At 42.8% G+C, this 13849-nt stretch overlaps 1 non-coding gene across 1 annotated transcript; it reads left to right on the plus strand.

Annotated features, from left to right (window-relative positions):
- The first annotated feature begins 4608 nt into the window (after window positions 1–4608).
- LOC148580189 (small nucleolar RNA R71) lies at window positions 4609–4715 on the plus strand. The gene has a single exon (XR_015899069.1). It is a non-coding gene; the product is annotated as a small nucleolar RNA R71 (small nucleolar RNA).
- Window positions 4716–13849: the final 9134 nt, after the last annotated feature.

The following is a 13849-nucleotide window of genomic DNA, read 5'->3' on the forward strand; positions in this document are numbered from 1 at the left end:
AGAATTGGGCAGAGGACTGGCATTGAACGCCAGTTTACGTCATCTATCCTTGTGTAAAGTATGGACTATTATATATTGCTGGAAAGCTCTGGATGTCTACTTTCCAATGCAATTGGAAGCATGCCATTTCGAGTTCTGTAGCTCCAGAAAATCCAATTTGAGTGCAGGGAGGTCAGAATCCAACAGCATCAGCAGTCCTTTTTCAGCCTGAATCAGATTTTTGCTCAGCTCCTTCAATTTCAGCCAGAAAAATACCTGAAATTACAGAAAAACACACAACTCATAGTAAAGTCCAGAAATATGAATTTTTCCTAAAAACTACTAGAAATAGACTAAAAACTAACTAAAACATACTCTAAACTATATGAAATTATCCCCAAAAAGCGTATAAAATATCCGCTCATCACTGGCGTTGTTGAGTTCTTGAAGGCGTTTATCTTGACGCTCTTGCCTTTTAGATACTTGATTGATGGCTTGAGTGAGCTGGGAATAATGTTCCATTTGCTGTTTCTGCCACTCCCCTTGTTGATTCATCCAATTAGAAAGGAGCTCTTCTTGACGATCCATCCTTTGAGCTTAAATGTGCAGTTGTTGTTCTTGTCCCTCCATATAACTCCTTGCTAGTTCCTCAATGGCTCCATGAATGTGATTCAAGTTTATGTTGGTTGGGTCATAATATTCTCTTTATTGGTGTTCTTCCTGATGAGACTCTTCTTGGTGAGCTCCTCCTTTTGGTTTTGGCTTTCCTATGTGAGGTCTTCTTTGTTGTTGGGATGGTGTCACATGAGTTAGACGCTGAAACGTAATTAGCCTCCCAGGATTTAACCAATCTGGGTTGCTATCCTCGAAGATAACCTTGGCCTTCATGCACAGTCTGAGGATGGTGCTGGGGTACCAAAGCCTGGCACCCGAATCAATCTTCTCAGCTGACTCTTGAATCCCCTCAGCTATAAGTTCGTGCACATTGATATCTCCACCTTGTACTAAGCAATGTACCATAGTAGCTCGAGTGACGTGGACCTTGGAATTATTCGCTGCTGGGAGGATAGATCTCCTCACGAGTTCAAACCATCCCTTGGCTTCAGGGCTGAGGTCTCCTCTCTTGATGAACCTGGGTCTCTTATCCGCATACCTTTCCCAGTCAGCTCCTATAACACATATGTCATTCACAATTTGTTTGAGTTCATCATCGTCAGTGCTCTTGCTTACTCTTGCTTGATAACCAAGCTCATCAAAATGTGGTGATTTCAACTGAAGAGTTCTTGTTATAGCATTGGGGCTGAAGTCCACCTCTCTTCCTCTTACGTAACTTTTGAAGGTGGGAGCCTTGGTTTTGTCTTCTCTGACCACATTTACATAGAACTCTTTGATGAGGTTTGCATTTATCTTCCCCTCCGGGTTCGTAAGCCTTTGCCAACCCCTTTGTTCAATCTTCTCTCGAATCTGTGGGCACTCATCCTCGTCAATTTGGAATGTTAACTCAGGCAGTATCTTCTTGAGCTTTATCCGTTCAAATTCGAGTTCATGGAATGCAGTTTTGAATCTCTTCTCATCGAAAGGAATGCTCTCCACTAGTTCCTTCCTCTTTTGCCTCTTGGAGCTTGATGATGCCATGAGTTTGAGTTGATGTGTAAAGAGGGTGGAAGGTACGGAGAGATGAGGAATTCGGTTGGTTAGGACAAGGTGCGATGAAGAGATTTGGATGATGAAGGTGTGAAGTGTGAGAAAGGGGAATTGGAATGTGAAGGGGAAGTACGGACTAGGACTCACTTATATAGGGAAGTGATGAGGGAATGAAAGGTGTGGATTGATGGGGTAATTGTTTGATGGACGGTTGGGGTTTTGCATGGGGTGAGCACAAGGATCACCAACTTTATGAATGGATTGGTTCAGTTTCCAAGCTTGTTCTTCTTCCAATGTTGCATGGCATCCATTCCCAATGCATTCCCCCTTGAGACACGTGTGAAATACTCCCCTTTTGTAGTGGCCGAATCTTCCTTTCAATTGTCCATCAATTTTCCTACAAAACAAGAAAGAGTGTAATTATTAATTGTGTGAATAGTGGCGGCAAAATAAAAATGGGAACAACTACCACTTTTTTTTTAGTTTTTGTTTATAACTAACTAAGTAGTATTCATGAATGCCAACCAACTGATTAACTGAATATCCATGTATGCAACATTGGCAACACCAAACTTAGTTTGGTGCCATGTGGTGTAAAAGATTTGTTCAAGGCCCCTAAGATTGACATGATGTGGGTTACATTCATGTTCTCTTAGTGTGCCTTGAACACCAAACTTGTTCCTCACTATATGTTGCACACAATGATTCATTCAAGTGCATATCAAATTGATTTGAATTTCATGAACCTTGATTTATTAACTATTTTTAAAAGCATGTAAAACATATGTTGCCTCCCATGAAGCGCTTCTTTAGCGTCACTAGCTTGACGTTCTGCCTTTATCAAGGTGGTTGGTAGTGCTTCAAGTCCTCCCCCCTTGCAGTAAATCTATCTCCATTGGCTTCATCAAGGATCTCCACATGTTCTAAGGAGAGGACTCTGTTGATGGTAAAAACTTTAGGTAGCTGAGATGGGATGGTAGGGAGATCGGGGGGAATGGCTAGGAAGTAAGCTGAGATTACTTTATCCCCTGGAGAGAAGTCCTCTATAGAGATCTTCTTGTTCCTCCACCTCCTTGGTACCTTCTTCTTTGTTCCTTTTGATGTTGCCTTGCTCTTTGTGACCTCCTCTTCCAAATAGGTTTTGTTGCTGGTCTCATATAGCTCTGGTGGTTTAGGTTCCTCCTGATTTTCTTTGAGCTGTGACAGCTGCTGATTCCCTTGTTCCTCAACTAAGGAGATTCCCTGATGTGCTGGTTGTGCTTCAGTACTTTTTTCTTCCTTCAGTATTTCACTGTGATCTTTGCTTGGTTCTTTGTTCTCTTGATCTGTTTCTTGTGAGGGCTTGAAAACATTGAAGGTGAGTTGTTCATCATGGATCCTCAAAATTAGCTCCCCTCGCTCCACATCTATAAGTGCTCTGGCTGTAGCCAGGAATGGTCTTCCCAATATGATTGGGTGCAGGTGACTCTCTTCCATGTCCAAGATGACAAAGTCTGTGAGCAGGAAGTATTTTCCAACCTTCACTAGCACATTTTCAACCACTCCTACTGCTTGTTTTTGAGTTTTGTCAGCCAGCCTGATAACTACATCTGTGGTATTATCTCATTGATCTGTAGCCTTTTCATAAGTGATAAAGGCATTAAATTGATGCTTGCTCCTAGATCGCAAAGTCCTTTATCAAACATTGTTTCTCCTATGGCACAAGGGATGTAGAAACTCCCTGGGTCCTTCCTCTTTGTAGGCAGCTCTGGTTGAATGAGAGCACTGCACTCCTTATTCATCACTATGGTTTGTCCTCCCTTGAGTGAGCTTTTCTTGGTCAGCAGTTCCTTCATATACTTAATGTATGAGGGCATTTGTTGGAGGGCCTTGATGAATGGTATGTTTACATGGAGAGATGCAAACATGTCAAGAAACCTTGAGTATAGTCTCTTCTCTACACATCCATTTAGTAATTGGGGAAAGGGTGCATAGAGTCTCAGCAGCTCCTTCTGTGTCAGCTCTTTCTGTGTAATTATGGTTTCTTGATGATTCTCTCCATGCTTTCCTGCTGAAGTATCTTCAGGTTGTTCTAATGGGTTGTTCAGATCTTCCTCAGTCTCCTAATCACTTATAGTAACCATCTTGCAATCTTCCCATCTGACTTTCTTTGCTTCACCTCTCGGATTTTTCTCTATGTCACTTGGGAAGCTATCAGTAGGTTTGGGGATCTTCTCAGATAAGTATCCCACTTGAAATTCCAGCTTCTTGATGGTGTCTCCCTGGTTCTTGATACTGGCTCACACCTCCTCTTTGAACACCTTGTTATCTTGAATCTCTTTGCATATGCTTTCAAGTATATTCTCAATCCTTGAGAGTCTATCTTCAGATGATGATGAGTTGAGGTTGGATGGGTGAGTTGGGTTATTTTAGTTTTGATATGGATGTGGAGATGTGTTGTTAGGGTGGTGTTGATATGATCTCTGTGTAGAATATTGGTGAGCTGCATGGTTTTTGGGGTTGTGACGTCTTTGATCTTGGCTTTGATCTTGTTGATTTCTCCACCCAAAGTTTGGGTGATTCCTCCAACCAGGGTTTTAGGTCTTGGAGTATGGATCATGGGTCTTCCTGGGTGAGTTTCCAATGTAGTTGGCTTGTTCTTGCTCATCCTCTGCCTCTGCATTCACTCCCTCTTGGGTTGCTGATGAGGTGGTGATTGCTGCTACTTGGTTCCTCTCCATCTTCTTGGTGAGGTCAGCCAGCTGCTTGGTGATAAGCTTGTTTTGGGCCAGCAGTGCATCCACATTGTTTAGCTCCATCACTCCTCTAGTGTTGCCTCTTTCAGAAGCATAGAAATAGTCATTCTCTGCTACAGTCTCAATGACATCTATGGCTTCTTCAATGGTCTTCTTCTTGCTCAGAGATCCCCCTGATGAGTAGTCTACTGTCTTCTTTGATTCATAAGAAAGGCCTTCATAGAAAATGTGCAGCTGCACCCATTCATTGAATATATCTGGTGGACACCTTCTTGTCAGGTCCTTAAACCTCTCCCATGCTTCATATAGAGTCTCACCATCTTGATGCCTGAAGTTTTGCACCTCAGCTCTCAGCCTGTTGATCCATTGAGGAGGATAGAATCTTGCCAAGAACTTGTTCACCACCTCTTCCCAGGTTGCTAAACTCTCCTTTGGGAAGGATTCCAGCCATTTAGATGCCTTGTCCTTGAGTGAGAAAGGGAACAGAGGTAGTCTATAGGTGTCAGGATGAACACCATTAGACTTCACAGTATCACATATCCTCAGGAAGATGGATAGATGTTGATTGGGGTCTTCTTGGACACCTCTTCCGAATGAACAATTGTTCTGAACAAGGGTAATGAGCTGTGGCTTTAGTTCAAAGTTTTTGGCATATATGGTTGGCCTTTGGATGCTACTTCCACAATTTCCTGGGTTTGGATTGATGTACAAACCCAGAACTCTTCTCTCTTGCCCAGCATGATTTGCTAGACCTTCTCTGCCATGGTTGTGAGCTTCTTCTTCATGATGGTTCTCCATATTCTCGTCCATATCTGGTTCAAAGCACTCCTCTTCTTCCTCAGCACCAACTACTCTCTTTCCTCTTGCTTTCCTCCTTAATCTAAGGAAGGTCCTCTCAGGTTCAGAATCAAAGGAAGTTGAAGCCCCGCTTCTTCTCCCTGTCATACAACCAACAAGGCACAAGCAAGGAAATAGATGCAGAAAGTAATTTCTACAGAAATGCTGTTAGTGTGAGTGATGCAATATATCAAACAGTTAGTAGGTTAGTGGACTGAATTGTAAGCAACTAAGAAAATGGGTAGGGGGAAGGGAAGAGAAAAACTGAACAGAAAGTAAATTACTCAAATGAACTTAAATCAAACAAAAAAAATGCTCAATCTAGTTATCCTCCAATTTAATCATTGTTGATACAAAATCAATCCCCGGCAACGGCGCCATAAACTTGATGCACGGAAACTTGTCTCTCAACAATTTTCCTTCAGCAAGTATACCGAATTGTCGTCAAGTAAAAACTCACAATAGAGTGAGGTCGAATCCCACAGGGATTGATTGGTCAAGCAACTTTAATTAGAGGAATGTTCTAGTTGAGCGAAGCAGAATTTGATTTGAGATTTGCAAAAAATTAAATGGCGGGAAAGTAAATAGCAGAAAATGTAAATTGCTAGAAATAAAGAGTTGAATGTAAATGGCGGAAAGTAAATTGCAGAATCTTAAATGGGAATGGGGAAGATGCTCATAAAAGTAAATTGTAGAAATTAAAGAGAATGGGTAAGATCAGAAATGGGGAATTAATTGGGCTTAGGAGATGTTGCATTCTCTGGATCAAGTTCATTTTCATCTCTTCCTCAATCAATGCGTTCATTGATCTCCTTGGCAATCTTAAGTGATCGAATTACATTTCCTTATCAAGTGTTGGTAGAATTATTGTCACCATATCCATCCAAACCCAATTTGGTCCAACATGAGAAAGCATTTCTAGCATGATCTCTTCATTTCTCTTCCAAGGTTCAGAAGAGATCCATGTATGAATAGCTTCTTTTCCAAGAAAACTACCTAATTGGATGAAGATTGAAAGCTTTCTAGTAAAATCAAGAGAAAAGATAGAAGAAGAATAATGAAAACTAATATTGATCCATCAAATTACAACAGAGCTCCCTAACCCAATGAAAGGGGTTTAGTTGTTCATAGCTCTGGAAATCGAAAACAAAGATGGAAAATACATTATGAAAAGTAAAACTAGAAGTGCAGAGAAAGTAAAATTATACAGAGAGTAGTTCTCCAATTTCCAACACCCCCCAAAAAGCTCCTCTTTAATTCGAAACTACCCCTATATATACTACTCTTTTGATCTTCTAGTTGGTTCTTCAAGTCTTGGATATGGGCCTTTGGATCTTGAGTTTGAAGCAGTTATCCTCTTCAGTGGGCTTAGCTTTACTTGCAGAGAGAAAGTGTGAAGTAGGCAAGGTGTTTAGCTCAGAACGTTAGTGGCGTTAACGTTAAGTTAGAGTGTGGGTTTGAGAACGTTAGTGACAATCACCTTTTTCACTAACGTTCCTAACCCAGGGATGATCCATGTTAACTTCAACGTTAGTGGCACCAACGTGACTACTAACGTTGCCTCTTGGTCCTTCGCACACGTTATTGGGACTCACCTTTCCCAGTAACGTTGAGAGTCCTCCCTTCCCTCTACGTTAGAGTCCACGTTAACTTAGTTAACGTGGCTCTTAACGTAGGCTTGCCAATCCTTCGAGAACGTTAGTGACACTTACCTTTGTCACTAACGTTCCAAGATGCCCCTACTTCCCACGTTGGAGTCCACGTTAACTAGGTTAACGTGGTGTTGATAGCCATCTCCAACATTAGTAACAAAGGTGAGTGTCACTAATGTTGGCTCATCATCTCCTTTATCCACGTTAGCTTCCACATTAACTAAGTTAACGTGGGAGCTAACGTTGCTCATAGTGGCTTGTGGTGGTACATCCCAACATTAGTGACAAAGGTAGGTGTCACTAACGTTGGCGATCACTTGCTTTCTCCACGTTAACTTCCACGTTAACTAAGTTAACGTGGCAACTAACGTGGCTCATTGTGGCTTGGCTAACGTTAGTGACAAAGGTGAGTGTCACTAACGTTGGCTTCTCTTTTGCTTCCCAACGTTAGAGTCCACGTTAACTAAGTTAACGTGGCTCTTAACGTGGCCACTTATGAGCTTGGTCCAACGTTAGTGGCAAAGTTGAGTGTCACTAACGTTGGCCTTATTTCTTTCTTCCACATTAGAGTTCTCGTTAACTTAGTTAACGTGACTCTTAACGTGGGCTATGATGGCTTTCGAGGACGTTATTGGCGATTACTTTTCTCATTAACGTTGCAAGCTAGCTCCCATTCCACGTTAGTTGTCACGTTAGTTAGACTAACGTGGCTGCTAACGTGGTTCTTCCTTGCTTCCTTTGTCCTGAAATCAAACAATAAAGTGCATCAAAGTTCTAATCCTAGTCATGAGAGATGCATCATCCAATTTGTCATATAATTCATGCAAAATTCTCATGAAATCATGTAAAGCACACCATGTTTGCTTGAATCAAGATGTAACTGAAATTTTACCCAAAGCTTGCTTATTTCCTAAGAAAATGCATGAAACTACCCTAAAACAGTAAAGAAAAGGTCAGTGGAACTGGCCAAAATGCCCTGGCATCAAAGTGCAACAACGAGCGGAGAAATACATCAACATGGAAGAAAATTCTCGACTAGGAGAAACCTCAAAATCCGGATTTACCTACCGAGACAAAGACAAAGAGTCCAAAAAGAAGGAAGATCGACAAGGGGAAAAAATTAAAAAATATCATAATTACACCCCCTCTTAGGGTGTCCCTGGTGGATGTTTACAAAGAAGTCTGCCACACAAAAAATACCCCCAGCTCAACCACTCAAAGGCAAAAGAGGAGGAGGAAACTGGAATGAATATTCTGAATACCATCGAGTCTGTGTGCACTCCACCAACGAATGCTTGGACTTAAAGAATGTCATAGAAAAATTAGTGAGAGAAGGAAAACTAGATCGGTATCTGGCCACCTGGGACGATGAACAAAGAAAAAGGAGAAGAGACGAGGAGGTTGGACGAACCGAGCGATCACCTCGTACACCAGAAAGACATGTCCATATGATACATGGAGGATTCGCAGGAGGAGGAATCTCCAAATCATCTCGCAAAAGATATCTCAAAGAAGTATATCATGTCAGAGGAAAGGAGGAAGCACTCGACATCCCCGCAATTACGTTTACCAAGGAAAATGCATCCGGCATCATCTCAGGACACGACGATCCCATTGTCATCACCATCATACTGGCAAATGCAAATCTCCATCGCACACTGATAGACCAAGGGAGCTCCGCCGACATCTTATTCAAAACTGCCTTCGACAAGCTCGGCCTGGAAGATAAAGAACTCAAAGCATATCCAAACAGCCTATTTGGACTAGGAGACACTCCAGTGTAACCATTGGGATACATCCCGCTACACACAACCTTCGGAAAAGGAAACCAATCCAGAACACTCAAAATAGACTACATCGTGGTCGACGTGAGTTCAGGCTACAATGTCCTAATAGGTCGGACAATATTAAATCAACTCGGCACAATAGTCTCAACTCCACATCTATGCATGAAATTCCTAACTGCAGAAGGGATAGCTACGATAAAAGTAGATCAAAAGATGGCGTGCCGCTGTTATAACGAAAGTCTAAACCTCAGAGATAAAGGAGAAAAATTCCACACAATCGAACTTGGTGGAGTTCAGAGGCGAGAAGAACTCCGTCCACAACATGAAGGTGAAGTAGAGAAAGTCTAGATCGGAGACATCCCGGACAAAACAACCAATATTGGCACGATTCTAAAAGGAGACATAAAAGAATCACTCGTACAGTTCTTACGAGACAACGTCGACCTCTTTGCGTGGAAGGCTACAGACATGCCAGGCATAGGCCTCGAGTTAATGTGTCATAAGCTTGCAGTCTACCCTGGATCTCGGCCGGTACAACAGATACGTAGAAAGCTCGGACTCGAAAGATCCCAAGCTGTGGTAGAGCAGGTACAAGCTCTACTGGAGGCAGGATTCATAAGAGAAGTCAAGTACCCACTATGGTTAGCTAATGTCGTCTTGGTGAAAAAATTAAACGAAAAGTGGCGAATGTGCACCGACTATACAGATCTCAACAAAGCCTGCCCAAAAGACCCTTATCCACTCCCAAGTATCGACGCTCTGGTAGATGCCTCCTCCGGATATAAATACCTCTCATTTATGGATGCATATTTCGGATACAATCAAATCCCCATGTATCCACCCAATCAAGAAAAAACCTCGTTATTAACACCAAAAGCAAATTACTGCTACATTGTGATGCCTTTTGGTCTCAAGAACGCGGGAGCTACTTATCAAAGGCTAATGAATAAAGTCTTTTCAGATCATATCAAAAAAGTCATGGAAGTCTATGTGGACGACATGTTGATAAAGACACAAAGTAAAGAGACATTATTGTCCGACTTGGTCCAAGTATTCGACACTATAAGGAAGCATGGCATGCGACTCAATCCTGCAAAATGCACCTTTGCAGTAGAAGCTGGCAAGTTCTTAGGTTTTATGCTCACACAAAGAGGAATTGAGGCAAATCCGGATAAATGCCAGGCCATACTCAACATGAAGAGCCCAACTTGTGTCAAAGAGGTACAACAACTCAACGAAAGATTGGCAGCCTTGTCCAGATTCCTAGCGGAATCAGCGATAAGATCTCTTCCCTTCTATGCTACTCTAAGGAAAGGAAAAAAGTTCGAATAGACAACAGAGTGCGAACAAGCCTTCCAAGATTTCAAAAGATTTCTAGGACGGCCACCTATCCTTTCTCTGCCACGAGAAGGAGAACCACTCATATTATACCTCGCGGTAGGAAGTCAGGCGGTAGCCTCAGCACTAGTTCGAGAAGACGACAGTGGGCAATGACCCGTATACTTCATCAGTAAAGCGTTACAAGGATCCGAGCTGAACTACCAAAAAATAGAAAAGTTTGCCTATGCTCTCATACTAACATCTCGACGACTTCGCCCGTACTTCCAAGCTCACACCATTAAGGTTCAGACAAACCAGCCCATAAAAGGGATATTGCAGAAGACAGACCTAACAAGCGGAATTTTACAATGGGCAGTCGAGTTGTCTGAGTTCGACCTTTAATATGAAGCTCGGACAGCCATCAAATCACAATACTTAGCCGACTTCATTGCAGAATTTACAGACACCCCGAAAACCCCCACAGAATGGAATCTCTATGTGGACGGTTCCTCGAATAAGACTGGAAGCGGCGCAGGTGTGATAATTGAAAGTAATCAAGGAACCCAAATCGAACTCTCTCTCAAATTCGGGTTCCCTGCCTCAAACAACCAGGCGGAATATGAGGCACTACTAGCTGGTTTAAAGCTGGCTAAAGAGGTCGGAGCTCAAAAACTCATTATCTTCAGTGACTCACTGGTGATCACTTCACAAATAACGGAGAGCTACCAAGACAAGGACCCCACTATGAAAAAGTACCTGGGTAAATCCAGGGAACAACTCGGACAACTCCGGGAGTATGAGATACGTCACATACCCCGCGAACAAAATGCCCGGGCTGATACACTCTCAAAACTAGCCAGCACCAAACTAGGAGGCAACAATAGAAGTCTCATCCAGGAAATACTTCAGAACCCGTCAATCTCGGAAGAGGAAAAAGTCCTAGCCATAACAGGTCTAGATCAAGGATGGATGACTCCTATAATTAACTACCTCAAAACAGAAATACTTCCTATAGAGGAGAAGGAGGCAAAAAGGATAAAACGGGAGGCACAATACTACACTATCATAAACAATACTCTTTACAAAAGAGGAATTTCAACACCCTTGTTAAAATGTGTACCGACTTCCAACACGAGGGAAGTTCTGGAAGAAGTACACAGTGGCATCTGTGGCAATCATCTCGGAGCACAAGCGCTCACCAAAAAAGTACTCCGGGCAGGATTTTATAGGCCAACTCTACAAAAGGAGGCCACAGAGTTCGTAAAGACATGTCTCCCATGTCAAAAATATGCCAACTTTCACATCGCCGCACCAGAGGAGCTCATCAGCGTAACCTCACCTTGGCCATTTGCAAAATGGGGACTCGACCTTTTCGGACCCTTTCCTCAGGGATCGGGACAAGTTAAATTCCTCATAGTAGGGGTAAACTATTTCACAAAGTGGATCGAGGCAGAACCCCTAGCTAACGCTACTGCTCAAAGAAGTCGAAAATTCCTATATAGGAACATTGTCACAAGGTTCGGGGTTCCATACTCCATCACCACAGACAATAGCACCCAATTCACAGATGCAGGCTTCAGAAAATTAGTAGCCGACTTGAACATAAAGCACCAGTTCACTTCCGTCGAACATCCCCAGGCCAATGGAAAAGCCGAAGCTGCCAATAAAGTCATATTGGCTGGGCTAAAACGGAGATTACAAGACGCAAAAGGAGCTTGGGCCGAAGAGCTCCCACAAGTCCTATGGGCATATCGAACAACGCCACATTCCACCACCAAGGAATCGCCCTTCCGATTAGCATACGGGATGGAGGCAATGATCCCAGTGGAGATCGAGGAAGGGTCGCATAGAGTGGTCCATTACAATGAGGAAGCCAACTCCCAACTTCAAAAGGAAGAGCTCGACCTACTTCCTGAAATCCAGGAAAGAGCTCGGATTAGGGAAGAAGCACTAAAACGTCGAATGGCTTCCAGATATAATCAAAAGGTAGTGCCAAGAGGTTTCGCTGAAGATGATCTCATCCTAATCCAAAATGATATTGGAACAACTCGACCTGGAGAAGGAAAGCTGGCAGCAAACTGGAAAGGACCCTACCGAGTCATATAAGTACTTGGGAAGGGCTACTACAGACTGTCCGAACTCGAGGGGCGAGAGCTTCCCAGATCATGGCACACCTGCAACCTAAGAAGGTACTATAGCTAGGAATGGTAAGGGATCTCAGCACAGGGTGTACTCTTTTTCCTGAAAAGGTTTTTTAATGAGGCACAAAGTTGAGATCCACAAATTATCCGACTTAAAAGGGTAAAAAATCCAGATGTACATATTTGCATTTTCTTTCAAATAAAATATGTTAGACGTTCTACAAGTTTTCAAGACGCATTAATCTGAAACATTCATCGCACGATTATAAAGCAACAGATCGGCAGAAAGTGAAAGTAAAATTCACTGCACGATCACGATAAAGACCAGCAGAGATGAAAACTAAAATTCATCTCATGGTCGACTAAACAAGGATTGAATTCACCTTCTACAAATTGGCAAAGATGAAAACAGAATAATGCAAGAAGTTACCGAAAGTGATCCGGAGAAAAGACCTGACGAGGTCTTAATGGATTGCTAAATAATAACTTAAAGACTGGCCGACGTTAAGAAGTCGGACCAAGTCAAATCAAGTTATAAGTAAACCCTGGAAAGAGGTCTGGCCAACCCTATAAAAGAGGATTACTTTAACTTAGAAGGGCCCGACATGATGAAGTCGGCCCAAAACATAAAAGTTAAAAAAGTAATCCCTAAAAGAGACCTAAACAAGGTCCAAGAAAGAGGATTACAAAAATAACTTAGGAGGGCCCGACATGACGAAGTCGGCCCAAAACATAAAAGTTATAAAAAGTAATCCCTGAAAGAGACCTGAATGAGGTCTAAGAAAGAGAATTACGAAAATAACTTAGGAGGACCCAACGCGAGGGAGTCAGCCCAAAACGTAAGGTAATCCCTAAAATAGACCTAAGCAAAGTCCAAAAAAGAGGATTACTAACAACTCGGACAAACCGACATGACAAAATCGATCTCCCGAACGAGGTCCAAACAACACAAATTACTGGAAATAACATCAAGCAAAGAACCAAGCCAACCCAAAGAGGTCAGACAATGAAAAGTTCCAACATTCCCAAAAAACTAGAAAGGTGCCAAGACGAGTGCAGACAGACATGATATAAAAACTGCTAGCTAGAATAACGGCAAGCTTCAGAGGCCACTAAAATCAGCCCCAAAAGCTTGAAAACTGCTTTGTTTTTCAAAATAAAGTTGCTAAACAAGAAACCAAGAAAGTGTCAACAGTCAGCAAAATACCATTTACAAAAAATAAATAGTTCAAAAAGCCCACAGACAGGGCCATACACAAATGTACCAAGAATAACTAAAGAGGATCCAGAGGTTTCCCGGAAGCTGCATCAACATGGGGCGAAGGAGGACGAGTCTGGAAGGGCACAGCATCCACCGTCCTGTCATCTCGATTCAATATCTGACAATCAGGCTCGGGCTCGGGATGACTAACCCCAGCAGGAGGAGCTGAAGAAGTCGGTACAACAGTGGCTTTGGCAACCGGCACAGGCAGAGGTTCAACATCGTCGTCATCAAGGTTGTCAGGGACAATCTTGCCCTACTTCACGACATTGTCCAGGCTGAAGAGAGTAAGGTCGACCTCAGGAGCAAGAACTCGAACTTGCTCCTTCAGGTTCTCATAAGCAGCATTTACGCTGCCCACAAGGTGACCCTGGAGCTCAGCATAGCCAACCCGGGCAGACTCCAACTCTTCCCTAAGACGCATTACTTCACGGTAGGATGTGACATAGCTGTGCTTGTGCCTCAATGCCGTGTCCTTAGCCAACCTCACAGA

Source organism: Arachis ipaensis, chromosome B10 (assembly GCF_059453495.1).
Source record: "Arachis ipaensis isolate K30076 ecotype BB chromosome B10, ASM5945349v1, whole genome shotgun sequence".
NCBI lineage: Eukaryota > Viridiplantae > Streptophyta > Magnoliopsida > Fabales > Fabaceae > Arachis > Arachis ipaensis.